The sequence below is a fragment of the Globicephala melas genome, chromosome 13, assembly GCF_963455315.2.
Source record: "Globicephala melas chromosome 13, mGloMel1.2, whole genome shotgun sequence".
Taxonomy (NCBI): Eukaryota; Metazoa; Chordata; class Mammalia; order Artiodactyla; family Delphinidae; genus Globicephala; species Globicephala melas.
Window position 1 is genome coordinate 4,601,205 of NC_083326.1, and position 14,463 is coordinate 4,615,667.

The 14,463-nt window shown below is 36.9% G+C and overlaps 1 protein-coding gene across 2 annotated transcripts in view; it reads right to left on the reverse strand.

Annotated features, from left to right (window-relative positions):
* The window catches only part of SMAD2 (SMAD family member 2), a 96,164-nt gene that overhangs the window by 69,817 nt on the left and 11,884 nt on the right, over nucleotides 1–14,463 (reverse strand). The window lies entirely within an intron of this gene.

A 14,463-nucleotide genomic window follows, 5' to 3' on the forward strand; every position in this document is an offset into this window, starting at 1 on the left:
TGAAGTAAAGAAGAATAAAGACATAGGGACTTCCCCAGTGGCGCAGTGGTTAAGAATCCGCCTGCAAATGCAGGGGACACGGGTTCGAGCCCTGGTCTGGGAAGATCCCACATGCCGCGGAGCAACAAAACCCGTGCGCCACAACTACTGAAGCTTGTGCACCTAGAGCCCGTGCTCCGCAACAAGAGAAGCCACCGTACTGAGAAGCCCGTACACCGCAACGAAGAGTAGCCCCCGCTCACCACCACTACAGAAAGCCCGTGCGCAGCAACGAAGACCCAAAGCAGCCAAAGAAAAAAACAAAGAGTTAAAAAATATAAAAATAAAGAAATAAAGGTAAAGAGAGTCTGTGATAAAAAGATTTGGTTCACTTTTACCACCCCTTGAGAAGATTTTTAATTAAGCCTCTTTTAAAGAATATTTTCATTTATATCTAAGTAACAACATGCATAGTGAGTAAAGTCAAATATAGCTCCTCTTCTCACACCAAGAAAACCTTTTAACTTTTATTCTTGCTATTTATACCTCAGTAATGGTATCCCTTGAAATAGCAAGTTTAGATATATCTAGCGATTTTTCTACAGAAAATGAGGATTTACACCACGACCACTTGCTTTCCTCCAAGCTTAAAAATAATTATCTCCCAGGTAGTTTTGTACCTGATGAGATTAGTAGTTAACTACTACTGTGTAACTACTACTGTATAATCATGTTTCCTTTTTTGTACAACTCTTTCCTTTCCCCAGAGCTAATTATGTTAGTTTTTCATTTGCCTAGTTTTCTAAGCACCTACTACAAATTCTTCCCACACTTTCCACCAGCCCAATTAAAATTTAATGTCAATGGCTTTAATCTCAAAGTAAGAGATAAGATAATTTACCACTTGAGGACAGAACTGGAGAGTTCAGATTTGAGAAGAATGGAAAACATTTTGAAACCTAGCTCTGAGAAATACAGTGTAAAATCAACTAGGGTGAAGTGAAATAACAAACTTTATCAGGTATTTGCCAGATTATATATCAGAAAGTATTCCATGAAGGAGTTCCACTTCTAATCAGGAGACAGAGTCACAATAGACCATCACTTTCACCCTAACAATCAAAACAAGACAGAAAAGCTATAAAATCATGGTTTTTCTGAACCCATCAGAAAGTTTAAGATGCAAAGAAACCTAAGTGAAACTAAATTCCAGAAAGTGTTGAGTCTTGATAGAAGAGGGGCCCACAGATGGTCTCTTTCCTGGTAGAGTGGCTAAGGAGGAATAATCCCACCACAGTGAAGGTAAGGAGAAATCAGCCTAAATTTTAGTACATTTTAACAGTAACATGTAGGCTGACAAGACATTAGAATTCCAAGGATTCCACAGAGCAAGTCTGCACCACTCAACCGCTCAATCCCACAGGTCTGCACCAAGAGTTGGCCAAAATATGGCAAAGGTTGGAAGACAGGGCAGGAAAGCTAAAAGATACGCTAAGAAGCTTAGGATCTTCCTCAAATGCCCTGGGGAGGGGGTAGGGGGAGGGGTGGTGGTGAGATGAGAGAGAAATCAATCCAAGAGACTCCAGACATTCAGCTGCCAAGGGCTGAGGTGGGACAAGACAGCTGAGACAGAAACTTCCATGCAGATACTCTGGAAATTGAACTACCAAGGCTGGGGTAGGAAAGGACTGCTGAGAGAAAGCACTGGAAGGTATTACTCGTACCGAGAGATCTCACTAGGCACAAAAGCCTGGGGTAAGAGTAGAGAGCAAAAAGAACTCCAGAATGACCAGGAAACCAGTAGCTAGGCTGTAAAGCAGAGAAGTCACCACGGTTCAGAAAGCTGATGGCTCAGATACAAAGCATAAAGAGATAACTGAAATTACACTAAGACAACAAATCTTACAGAAAGTAAAGTCTTAATCCCACTCTCAAGACACTTGAACTAATCAAAATAAAGTTGCAAATAAGCCCAGAACTAGCTGACTATGCACACATCTTGTTGACTTAGCCCCACAAGAAATGATGGGCCATTTCGGGGAAGTAGATAATATATACTTCAACCTGTACTGATTTTACACAAACATTCAGCATTCAATCAAAAATTACAAGACAGAGAGAGTAGCAAACCAAAGTCAAAAGATGAAGTATTAATATAATCAGATCAGAGAGGGCCTAGATTTGGGGATTATCAGACATACTTTAAAATAACTATGATGAAAACTGATGGAAGAGATAGACAACATGAATAATGAAATGGAGAATTTAATCACAGACATTGAAGCTATTAAAAAAAAGATCACAGGGAAACATTAAAAATGAAAAATACAGTATCAGAAATTAAAGATTTCTTTAGATGGATTTAAAAACAGACAAAAAATGAGCTGTGAATTTGAAGACAGGCCAAATTAAAATGCCCAGATTGAAACATGAAGAGAAAAAAAAAAAGTGTGGAAAAAAATCCCAGAACATCCAAGACCAAATGTCAATTGGGGTTTAAGTGGAGTGTAACTGGGGTCCCAGAAGGAGATGAAAAGAGAGAATGGGGCAGAAAAAGCTTAAGAAGAGATAATGGCCAAAAGCATTTCAAAAATGATGGCAGATATCAACCCACAGATGGAAAGGAAACATACAGTAGTCAATCTGCTGAATATTAAAGATAAAAATATAATGGCTGAGTGTCCCTTAGGATGGCAGTGAAAACCCAGACGAAAGGGGAATCTGCACTCATTCACAAGCTCTTTTCAAAGGCTCTCAACTGAGTTCTCTTGAAAAAGAATGGCATGGGGCAAGAGAAGGGAGAGAGCTCCTCCCCTTTAAGTGGCACCTAACATGAAGCAAAAGCCTTCAACCAGGAGGGGAGATGCAGGAAAGCCTCCCACACCCAGGGCCCAAGGAAAGTTTCCCTGCCTGAAAGGGAAGAGTAAAGCAAAAGCTGTGTACTATTTGAGAGGGTGGGGGGAGCAGAGCCTATTTGCCCACCTCCCACATACAAACAAGCCTTTCACCATGTAACATAACCACAGTCTACCCCTAGAGGAAGACAGGAAACACTGCCACCACCAGTGGCAGACAAACATACCCTGATGCTAAGGAATGAATAGAAAGCAAAGCTATCGATATGACAATGGGCCAGGAGCAAGAAACTCTCTTTGGCCCAAGATCCTGCACTAATACAAAAAGCAAAGGTCTGCTACTACTAGAAGGAAAAATCCTTAACAAAATATTAGCAAATCACACCCAGTAACATATATAGAAAAAGTAATCATCATCACCAAGTGGGGTTTATCCCAAGGAGCAAAACTGGTTTAACAGTTAAAAAAAAAAAAAAAATCAAGCACCTCATTTACAGTATACAGGAGAAAAATCCTTATGATTCTCTTAACTGATGCAGGGGAAAAAAAAAAGGCATTTGACAATGTTAATTTAATATCTATCCATGATTAAAAACCCTCAGAGAACTAGAAATAGAAAAGGGGAAGAAGTTCTTCATTCTGGAAAACGACATCTATGAAAAACCTAAAGCTAGCAACATATCTAATGATGAAACATTGAGTCCCTTTCCCTTATAACTGAGGATACGACAAGGATGTCCACTGTCACTACTTCTATTCAATAATGCACTGAATGTTCCAGCCAGCACAATAAGGCAAGAAAGAAATAAAAGGCATAAAGATTGGAAAGAAGTAAGTATATTCTCTGGTGATATGACTGTCTTCATTGGAAACTGCACAGAACCTACAAAAACACTAGTAAAATTAGGAAGTGAATTTAGCAAGGTTTCATGATAGAAGGTCAACATACAAAATTAAGTGTATCTCTACATACAAGCAAAGAACAAATGGAAAATGAAATTTAAAGAAATACCAGTTATAACTGCAACAACAACAAAAAAAACCTATAGGTCAATCTAAAGAAAGATACTCAAGACCTCTATACTAAGAACTGCAAAATATTGCTAAGGTAAATGAAAGAAGACTGAAATGAAGAGAGACCATGTTCATAGACTGGAAGACTCAATATTATTTAAATGTCCATTCTTCCCAGTTTGATATATAAATGCAATCCCTGTTGAAATCCCAGCAGGATTTTTTAAAAAGAAACTGATATGCTGATGCTAAAATTCCTATGGAACAAAAGAGATCTAGAATAATAAAACCAAGCTTGAAAAAAGAAAAAGGATTTTTGAGGACTTATACCACCTTATTTCAAGACTCACTGAAAAAGCCTTAGTAATCAAGAGTATAGAGTGGGCATAAGAAAAATAAAGATAGTGAAATAGAAGAGCGTCCAGAAATAGACCCATACATATACAGTCAACTCATTTTCTACCAAGGCGCCAAGTCAATCTATTTTCAACATTTTTCAACAGCTTTTCAAAAATATGGAAAATAGTAAACCTCAAGCACTATCTTATACCATCCTCAATAGGAAAGCAAAATCTTAACTCTTAGAGGAAAACACAAAATACTTTTATGTCCTTAAGACATAAAAAGCACTAACCACAAAAGAAATATAAATAACACAAACCTCATCAAAACTTAAAATGCCTGCTTACCAAAAGACACCACTAAAGAATGAGTAAGTCACAGACTAGAGAAAAAATATTTGCTATAAATATTTGAGATAAAGGGCTACCATATAGAATATATAAAGAACTGCAAGTCAAAGAAAAAAGTGCACTCCATTTTTTAAAAAATAGGCAAAGGACAAATTACAGATATTGCATGAAAGAGGATACACAGGAATGGCCAATAAGCACGTTAGGAGGTGTTTAATATCAACAATCTTCAGGAAATGCAAATTAAAACCACAATGCATTTCGCACCATCTAGAATGGTTTAAAAATATTCTGACACTGTCAAATGTTGGTGAAGATGTAGAATATACTAGTTTCCTATTCCTGTTGTAACAAATTATCACAAACTCAGTGCTTTAAACCACCACAGATTTACCAAAATGAGTTTCAATGAATTCAAGAAAGTCAAAGTATACTCAGGACTGTTTCCTTCCAGAGGGTCTGACAGGAGAATTTGCTTCCTTGCCTTTTTCAGCCTTTAGTGGTCTCCCGTATTCCTTGGCTTATGCCCCATTCCTCCACCTTCAAAGCACATCACTCCAATCTCTGCTTGCATTGTCATACTGCCTTCTCCATCTCAGGTCAAACCTCCCTCTATCTGCCCTCTTATAAGGACACTTGTGATTACATTTAGGGCTCACCCAGATATTACCCAATAATCTCCCCATCTCAAGATCCTTAACCACATCTGGAAAGTCCCTTTTGCCATATAAATAACATTCACTGGTTCTGGGGACTAGGACCTGGATGTCTTTGGGGACCATTATTCAGCCTGACATATGGAGCAACTGGAAATGCTCATACCCTGTTGATGTGATGTAAAATGAATGGTACAGTGCCTTTGGAAAACTGGCAAGTTCCTAAAAAGTTAAACATACATCTACCCTATATCACAACAATTCCACTCCTAGACATATTCAAGAAAAATGAAAACTTAAGTTCACAAAAAAAGACTTATACAAGAATGTTCATAGTAGCCATAACTCATGATGGCCCCAAACTGGAAAGAGCCCAAATCTCAAGAAAACTGAAAAAAATAAAACCAACAACTGTGGTATATTCATACAATGGGATACTGCTCAGGAACAAAAATGAGTGAGCTACTGATACACTTCACAACATGGATGAATCTCAAAAGTATCATGCTGGTTGGTGCTTTGTGACCACCTAGCGGGGTGGGATAGGGAGGGTGGGAGGGAGGGAGACGCAAGAGGGAGGAGATATGGGGATATATGTATACGTATGGCTGACTCACTTTGTTATACAGCAGAAACTAACACACCATTGTAAAGCAATTATACTCCAATAAAGATGTTAAAAAAAATCATGCTGGGAAAAAGACACTCAAAATATATACTGATTCCACTTACGACTTGCAACAACTGGGGAAACTAATACAGTGAGAGAAGTCAAAGGACTGTCTCAGGAAAGGGGAGGGACACACAGAGAAATGCTTGGTCCGATGCACAAATACCTTTCTGGGGTGATAAGACTGTTTTCTATCTTATTTTGAGAAGTAATTACATGTGAGTACCCAAGTATCAAAACTCACAGAACTGAAAATTTAAAGTTTGGGCATTTATCAATGTAAATTACAATTCAAAAAAATTAAAAAGCATCTAAACAAACACATTAAGAAGTTTCAAACAAGCAAAGTTAAATGGACTTCTTTATCTAAGAACTTATCAGACCTTCAATATGCCAACGCATACTGTAAGTTTCAGAAGGGAGGACGTGGCAATTGACCAAGGATGTTAAGTAAGCCAACAAGTGTCTGCCCACAGCTTGGAGGGGAGCCTCTGCAAGCACATCTAGGTATATGTTGGGGAACAGGGCCGTGGATGTGGGAGGGATTTTTTTTTTATTATTTGAGAACAAACAGTGAGAGCCCAAATGACATCCAATCACAAACTTATCTGGGGCAGCGGTGGCAAGGTTGCTGCAACAGAGGTATACCTTTACTTTAAAAAAAAAAAAAAAAAGTTAGTATAATTCTCAAAAAAGGACTTTGAATTCTCAAAAGACCATTCTCAAAAATGGTCTTCCAAACTGAAGATACTTAGGCCTTGGTACAGTTTGCTAGAAAATAATGGTCACAACCTAATTAATAATCATATTCATTCCCCTCAAAAGGGAAAAACAATTAACAGGTCCCAACCTCAATTCAGGAAGACTGTCCCAAGGGTCTCCCACAAGAGGTAATATAGCATGCCAAATTTCACAAATTTATTTGGCCATAGTAACCCTTTTATAGGGACATCTCTGGAATTCCACATAACAATGCTGCCCTGGCACCCCTGATAGCCCAACTGTGGTTTAGATGCTAAACATCTGAAAGGAGCCAAAAAGCAGGATTATGTGACTTTCTTTAGCAATACAGCAGAAATGGTGGGAAAGTGAGGTTTGCCCAGTTAGGGAACTGTAAGATAAGTAAAGAACAGCAACGAGAGCTTGACAGCAGGTAGCACCATTAAGCTGTCTAGAGTGGGAGATGCTATAATAACACACATAAATAAGTATACATAAAAATGCCATACATTATAGTACACTATAGTAAATACTATAATTTAAAAATACTATAGTATATGAAACAACAACTTGAAAAAATAAAGCAAACACAAAAAACTACATCAAACACATGTAATAATCCACCAAAGTAGACATTTGCAACTACCAGGCAGCAAAAGGTGTATTTGGCTACCTTTGACCTCTGCTGAATTCCTACTCTGTGTCACAAAGCACGTTCTAGTGGAGCCAGCTATATAAACCTCAATACCATGTGACAGTCTTATCCAAGCACAGAGAACATGCTTATTAATTCAACCTTTGGAAGGGAGAGGTATCACAAAAGCAACACACAGCGGAAGTGCGAATAGAGAAAGAGAGAGAGAGAGAATACCAGGCAGAAAGTTCAGCAGGTTTTCAAGAGACAGGAAACGTTTTAGGAGTTACCCCAAAAAATGTAGGTATTACTAGAACTCAGAGTACAAGGAAGCAACGTGGTAGGAGAGAGGGGAGAGTGAGGCAGCCCAGTTTAAAAAACTGAAGACAAGTTAGTGCTAATGTTAGTATTACTTCAGTGATTTCAGAAACAATTCACATGTTATTGGCCAAGTGGATGTGGACAGTTTAGGGAAAAGGAGGATTCGAGAATAATGGCCACTAACCAATGTAACTGAGCACTGTGGAATGATGCACTAATCCCTATTCAGAACACAGAAACAGAAGCAAATCTGAAGGCTAAGGTTACAGGGTCAGGATTAATACATGGCTTTACGTAAGTAACTGTGTTCATCACATAACCAGGGTGCAGCAGAAAATACAGCAGAGGCTCAGAAGAGAGGGTAGTCAGGGCAAGAGAGCACGCCCAAGCAAGGCAGAGTTAGTCCTGCGGAGAAGGCTTGGATTCTGAGGGCTCCGCAGGCACTGTTTCAGCCCCACACCGATTTTATCCTTAGAACAAAACTCTTCCTCCGTTACACGAGGGATCCCTGTTCCTTGCCAAAAACTGACAGAACAAGCAAATATAACAAGACTCTATCTAAAAGTGCCTATAACTTTAGTTTAATTAATCCATCCATGAGAATTCAGCCTAGGAAAATGAATAAAATTAAACTTTTATATATGCAGCAAAAATGAAAGGGATTCCCAGTGTTAGGAAGAATCTGAGTAAACAGGTTCTCTGTTAGATTTCTGTTAGAAATGTTTCTTGTGAGTTAAGATGTATTCTTGGGGACCTGAAAACTTTCTGTAAAATCGTTAAAATTTTTTTTCTTCATGGAAATGAAAACATGAAATGTTTACGCCTATTCTGGGTCATCTGAATAACCTCATGACCTAGTATTGCCACATGATTTCAATGTCCCATGTCTTAGAAGAGCAGTTATGACCACTTTGGAACTATGTGTTCATTTAAAGTTACCAGCCTTAACTTGTCACGTTTTAGTAATCATGGCTGGCTGACTCCTGGCTAATTATCTCTGGAGAATTTTTCAATTATGCAATAAAATAATATTTTTCAGTAATGCTGATAATACACTTTAATTAGCTGAGCATTTTAAATAGCTAAGGTATCATATTTAGCCAATAGTTTTGAAATGTAAACAGACTGAGTTTAGGTTTTTTACAAGGTATCGACTCCTCCATGTTCCCAGTTGAAGACAAAATGGAGTAAGAAAATAAGAAAATTAGATTTATGATCAAGTTATCGAGATGTGAGTCATTTACATAATATACAGATTTCCTTCAATAGTGTGGCAGCAAGCTCTCTACTAAAGTTAGAAATGTTTTCCCAACATCTGCAAGAATTGAAAAATAAGTTCAGATTCTAACTCTGTTCCTAATTCCAGCTATAACTGATACTTATACAATGCAAGTTTCAACAGAATAGGAAGACTATCTTTACAGCTAAGTAAGAAAGCTTATCAAGTGATACCTTAGTAAAATTGGGATTCCAAGATTACTCACTGGAAAGTTTCAGTTAAGTAAGAGGTCTGATTATCCTGAACTAGCAAATAAAACCTTCAAATTATTAATAACTGTAAAATAGTTTTGTAAATAGCATTCTCTACATGTCTTATTAAACTACGGTTCATTTTCTTTGCAGAATCTTCAACTTGCTGTTCTTTGCGTACTGTTTTTATTCTGATATAAACCCTATCACTGAATATGTATTACAAAAAAATCTCCAAATCCTTAGAATGTTTTTTCATTTTCTTACATTGTCTTTTAGTATATACAAATTTATATTTTAATATAAAATCTTTTATGACACAACTTTGCTTCTTTTTAAAGAAATCCCTTTCTGCACCCAAATACAGCAGGAAATATTTATTGAGTGCTTACTCAATGACACGTTTGTGTAATAGTCTGGTAAGCATTAACTCATTAAATTCTCATAAGAATCCAGTGGGGTGGGTACTATTATTTACCAATGAGGAATCTGAGACACAAAGAAATACCCTGATTTTATAAAGATATTGCTCCCTCTAGATATTCTTGTAGATACTTTAGATTTGCCTTTCACACTTAGGCGCCTAACTTATCAGGAATTTCTTTTTAAGGGTTGAGATGGCGATCTAAATATCTCCTGTAAGGACAGCTTATTTTATCAGCACCATTTATTAAATAGTTTATCTTTCCTTTATTAATTCAAAATGCCACTTCTGTCACATACCAAATCCCTATAAATAAATGTCTGAATGTGGACTTTATATTCTGTTCATTGGTATGCTTGTTCGTATCTACACTACTACTACTACTACTACTTTCAAGCAAGTTTTGATACCTACAAGGTGAGCGCTCCCTCATTTTTCAAATTTATATTAGTTATTTTAATTTGAGCTTGTCAAATTCCACCAAAACCCTATAGCACTTTGGAAGTGCGATGAATTTAGATTCATTTATGATATTGAGTATTCCTATTTATGAAAATGAGATATTTCCATTTATTTTGGACTTAATACCCATCAATAAGTTGTCTAATTTTCTGTACATCTCATTAAATTTGCTTATTCCTCCATCTTGGGTTTTATTGTGGCTGGAACATTAAGAAAAAAATATTTCAGTCATACAAAAAAATCAATACATTGAAACACCCTTGGATCTCCCATCCAGCTCTGTCAACTCTCAGCATTTTGCAGTATTTGATCAGATGTAAGAAATAAGACATGATAGATGGATATAGCTGAAGTCCCCTATGAACACCTTTATGATCCCACTCTCCTCCCTCTTGTTTCTCAGGGAGAGTCACTATCTTGACTTTCCCCCATGGTCATTAAAGGGTTTTGATACATATGGTATCCATACAATAAAGTTTTGCACATTTTATAAATTTGTGTCAAACTTTTAAACACTGCTCATGTAACTTCGCTTTTTTCACTCGTTATTATAACTATCCATGCTGATAGTTATAATATAGCATATATTATACATATATAATCCTCAACTCTAATGCATTCATTTAGCTGTCATATACCACTCCATTATATGACTCTATCACAGTTCACTGTCTAGTCTCCTTTTGGTTTCCACTCTTACAAGCTGCCATGAGTAGTCTGGCATATATCTTCTCATTCGTATATGAGAGCTCTTTAAGGACAGAAACTTCTGAACTTCTTGATCGAAAAAGAAGCTCCACAGAGAGAAATACAATTTCACACTGCAACCTCACACACACACACACACACACACACACACACACTCTTAAGAGACATTCTACCATATGTTATCCTCTGCCATTTCTCTAAATTGAGGGTTGTGAACCCTTAATGAATATGAAATCAACTTAGTTGATCCTGAGAAGTATCTTTTTTAAAAGAACAGAAAAGAAAAAAAAAGAAAAACAGAATACAGTAGAAAACAGAGCGCACTCAATTATTTCAAAAATTTTAATTCAGTCTGTGTCTCATGTAAAACATATTTCCCACCATAGGTCTGTAAAAAAACATATGAAAACCACTGCCTTAGGACAGATACCAAGGAGCTGAAATGCTGCATAGTAGGACATGCACATATACAACTTTACCAAATACTATCAACATGGTTACACTAATTGTCATTCCCACCAAGGAAATATGAGTTCCTATTTTACCCAGTATCACTAACACATTATTTGGTCCCTCAAACTTTTGTCAAAAGGATGGGGTGCAACACAGAGGGCTGTCGATGTTTAGCACTTCCCCAACTACTAAGAAGTTTGAGAATATTTTCATGTTTACTGACTTTTCAGGATCCTATTCCTTTGAATCATTTGTTCACATTCACCATCTTTTTCTTAATTCACAGGAACTATTTATATATTCTAGATAATAGTCTTTTGTTAATTACACATGTCACATGTATCTTCACCTAGCAAGGGACTTTTGATGGCCTTTTTTATACTTAAGTAGCTCACTTTAATGTGCTCAAATTTATCAGTATTTTAATCATATGTATATATTTGTACCTTCTTAAAGATCCTTCCATATGCTGTCACCTTTTAAAAGTCAAAGTGTAAAGTTTTGCTTTTCACACTTGTAATTTTTTTGTGTGTATGATGTGAGGTAGGTATCTTCCCCTCAACAGAAATAATCAAGTACACCAGCACCATATACTGAATCTTTTCCCTAGTGATTACAAATGCTATTTGTGTTTCTAGGCTTTTTTTCTTTCCTTCCATTAGTCTGTACCTGAGACAAATACCATCATGTCTTAACCATTAAAGCTATACAATATGTCTTGAAATCTGATAAAGTGAATTCTCTTTCACCTGCGATTTTAATTGGAATGATACAATTTATAAATAAGTGGAGGAAACCTGACACGATACTGGCTTCTATTCATAAACACAAGTATATCTTCTTATAACTGAATATTATATGGGTCATATAATTTTTTCCATTAAGGTCCCATGTGTTTTTATTTTTTCCTAGGTATTTGTAGTTTGTGTTGCCATTTTAAAGGGTGGCTTTTTAAAATTTAGATTTTGTTTTTTGCTGGCATATAGTAATGCACTGGTTTTTATATACAGTTGACCCTTGAACAATGAGGAGGTTAGAGGTGCTGACCCCCCGTGCAGTCAAAACTTCGCATATAACTTTACAGTTAGCCCTCTGTATCACAGTTCTGCATGTGAGGATTCAACCAACCATGAATAGTGTAGTACATAGTTATTGGGGAAAAAAATCCACATAGAAGTGGACTGGCACAGACAGTTCAAACCCATGCAGTTCAAGAGTCAACTGTATTCTTTTTAAAGTCAACTTTATTGAGGCACAGCTTACATATAATAAAATGCACAGATGTTAAACATATAATTCAGTGAGTCCTGGTAAATATATACCTCCATATAACCACCATCCCAGTCAAGATACAGAATATTTTCATCATCTCAAAAAGATTCCTTGGGTCCCTTTTGAGTCAATCTACCCTTCACACCCACGATTTCTAGCAAAGTAATTTTACCTGTTCTGGAAATTCACATCGTTGGAATCATGCCATAGGTACACTTCTATTTTTTAAACCAACACCATTTACTCAAATTAGGCAAGTTCCCTAATTCCTAATTTTCTAAGAATTTTTGTCAAGAATAAGTACTAAATTTTATCATATGCTTTCCTTCACCCACTGAGATTATCATACGGTTTTTCTCTTTTGATGTGTTAATGTAATGAATTTCATTTACAGGTTTTCTAATGTTTAATCATTTTTACATTCCTGAGACAAACCCTAAATAGTCACAGTGTTTTTTTTTTGTTTTGAGCAAATACTAACATTTTTACCTAAAATGTTATTGCCATGTTCGTTAGTGAGATGTAGCCTACATGTTTCCCTTCTGGTACTACACTTGTCTCGATGGCTGGGAGGGTATCAAGATTACAGTTGCCTAGCAAAATGATTTTTTCTATGACATTTTGTATAACACTGGAATTACTGGTTCTTCCTAAGTTTAATAGAACTTGCCCATCTGGAATTTTCACTTGGGGTTTGGGTTTTTTGTTTGAGGATTTTTATTTAATTTCATTTTGGTGTAATATCTAACTATGAATTTAAATTTTAACATTATAATCTAATCAAGTTTCTTATTCTTAAGCCAATTTTGGTAATTTATTTTGCCAGAAATTTCCATTCTACCTGTTTTCCAATCTGAAAGCAAAAAGCTGCTCAGTGTTCTTAGTTTTGAAATCTCAATTTGGCCGCAGTCCTATCCCTTTTTCATTTCTAACACATTTGTGCCTTCTCTTCCTCCTCTATCAAACTTAGTCTTTTCAACATAGTACCTTATGCTTAGTTGTTCCAGTTATATCTATTTTTCCCCTATTAATATTTCTCAACTTTATTTCCTTCCTTTTTCTAACTCATTACATTGTATAGTTAACTTATTTTTCTTTACTAAGTAAACATTCTTAATTCTTTAATACACATTTAAGGTTGTAAGTTTCCTAGATAGGCAAATGAACTTTTGTTGTATCCCAGTTTTCTTTGTTTTTTTGTTTTTTGTTTTGCGGTACGTGGGCCTCTCACTGTTGTGGCCCCTCCCGTTGCGGAGCACAGGCTCCGGACGCACAAGCTCAGCGGCCATGGCTCATGGGCCTAGCGGCTCAGCGGCATGTGGGATCCTCCCGGACCAGGACATGAACCCGTGTCCCCTGCATCGGCAGGCGGATTCTCAACCACTGCGCCACCAGGGAAGCCCTGTATCCCAGTTTTGATAGTATTTTCATCATCCTAAACATTTTCTAATTTTTATGAGTTGCTCTTAAATTTAGAAGTATGTTTTTTTTCAGCATACAACTGTGGATTTGGGAGCTGTTGTTGCTATCCTCCTGTTATGTTTCTAACTTAACTGCACTAGGGTCCAAGGACATGATTTTTAAGGTACAAATTCTTAGGAATTTGTCAACATTTGCTCTGAGGTCTAGTACATAACCAAGTTTTGTAAAATTCCATGTGTACCAGAAAAGAATATATTTGTAATTGTTGCATGCTTGCTAACTGCACATTTCCAGTGCTGTAAAACCTTATTTTTTACCTATCTCTTCTTAAATTACTGTGAGGTATGTTAAAATCTCCTACAATGATTATTACACATTTGTTGACTTACCCTTATAATTCTGCTAATGTTACCGTATAGACTGCTATAGACTGTCCCTACCACACCTGCCCTGCCCTGCACCCAAATTCACATGTTGAAACCTAATTCCAATGTGATCGTATCTGGGGGTGGGGCCTTTGGGAAGTGATTAGGTCATGAGAGTGGAGCCCTCATGAATGGGATTAATGCCCTTATAAAAGACACCCCAGGGAATTCCCTTGCCCCCTTCTGCCATATGAGGTTACAGCAAAAAGATAGCTGTCTATGAAGTAGGAAGCGAGCCCTCACCAGACACCAAATCTGCTGGCACCTTGAACTTGGAATTCCCAGC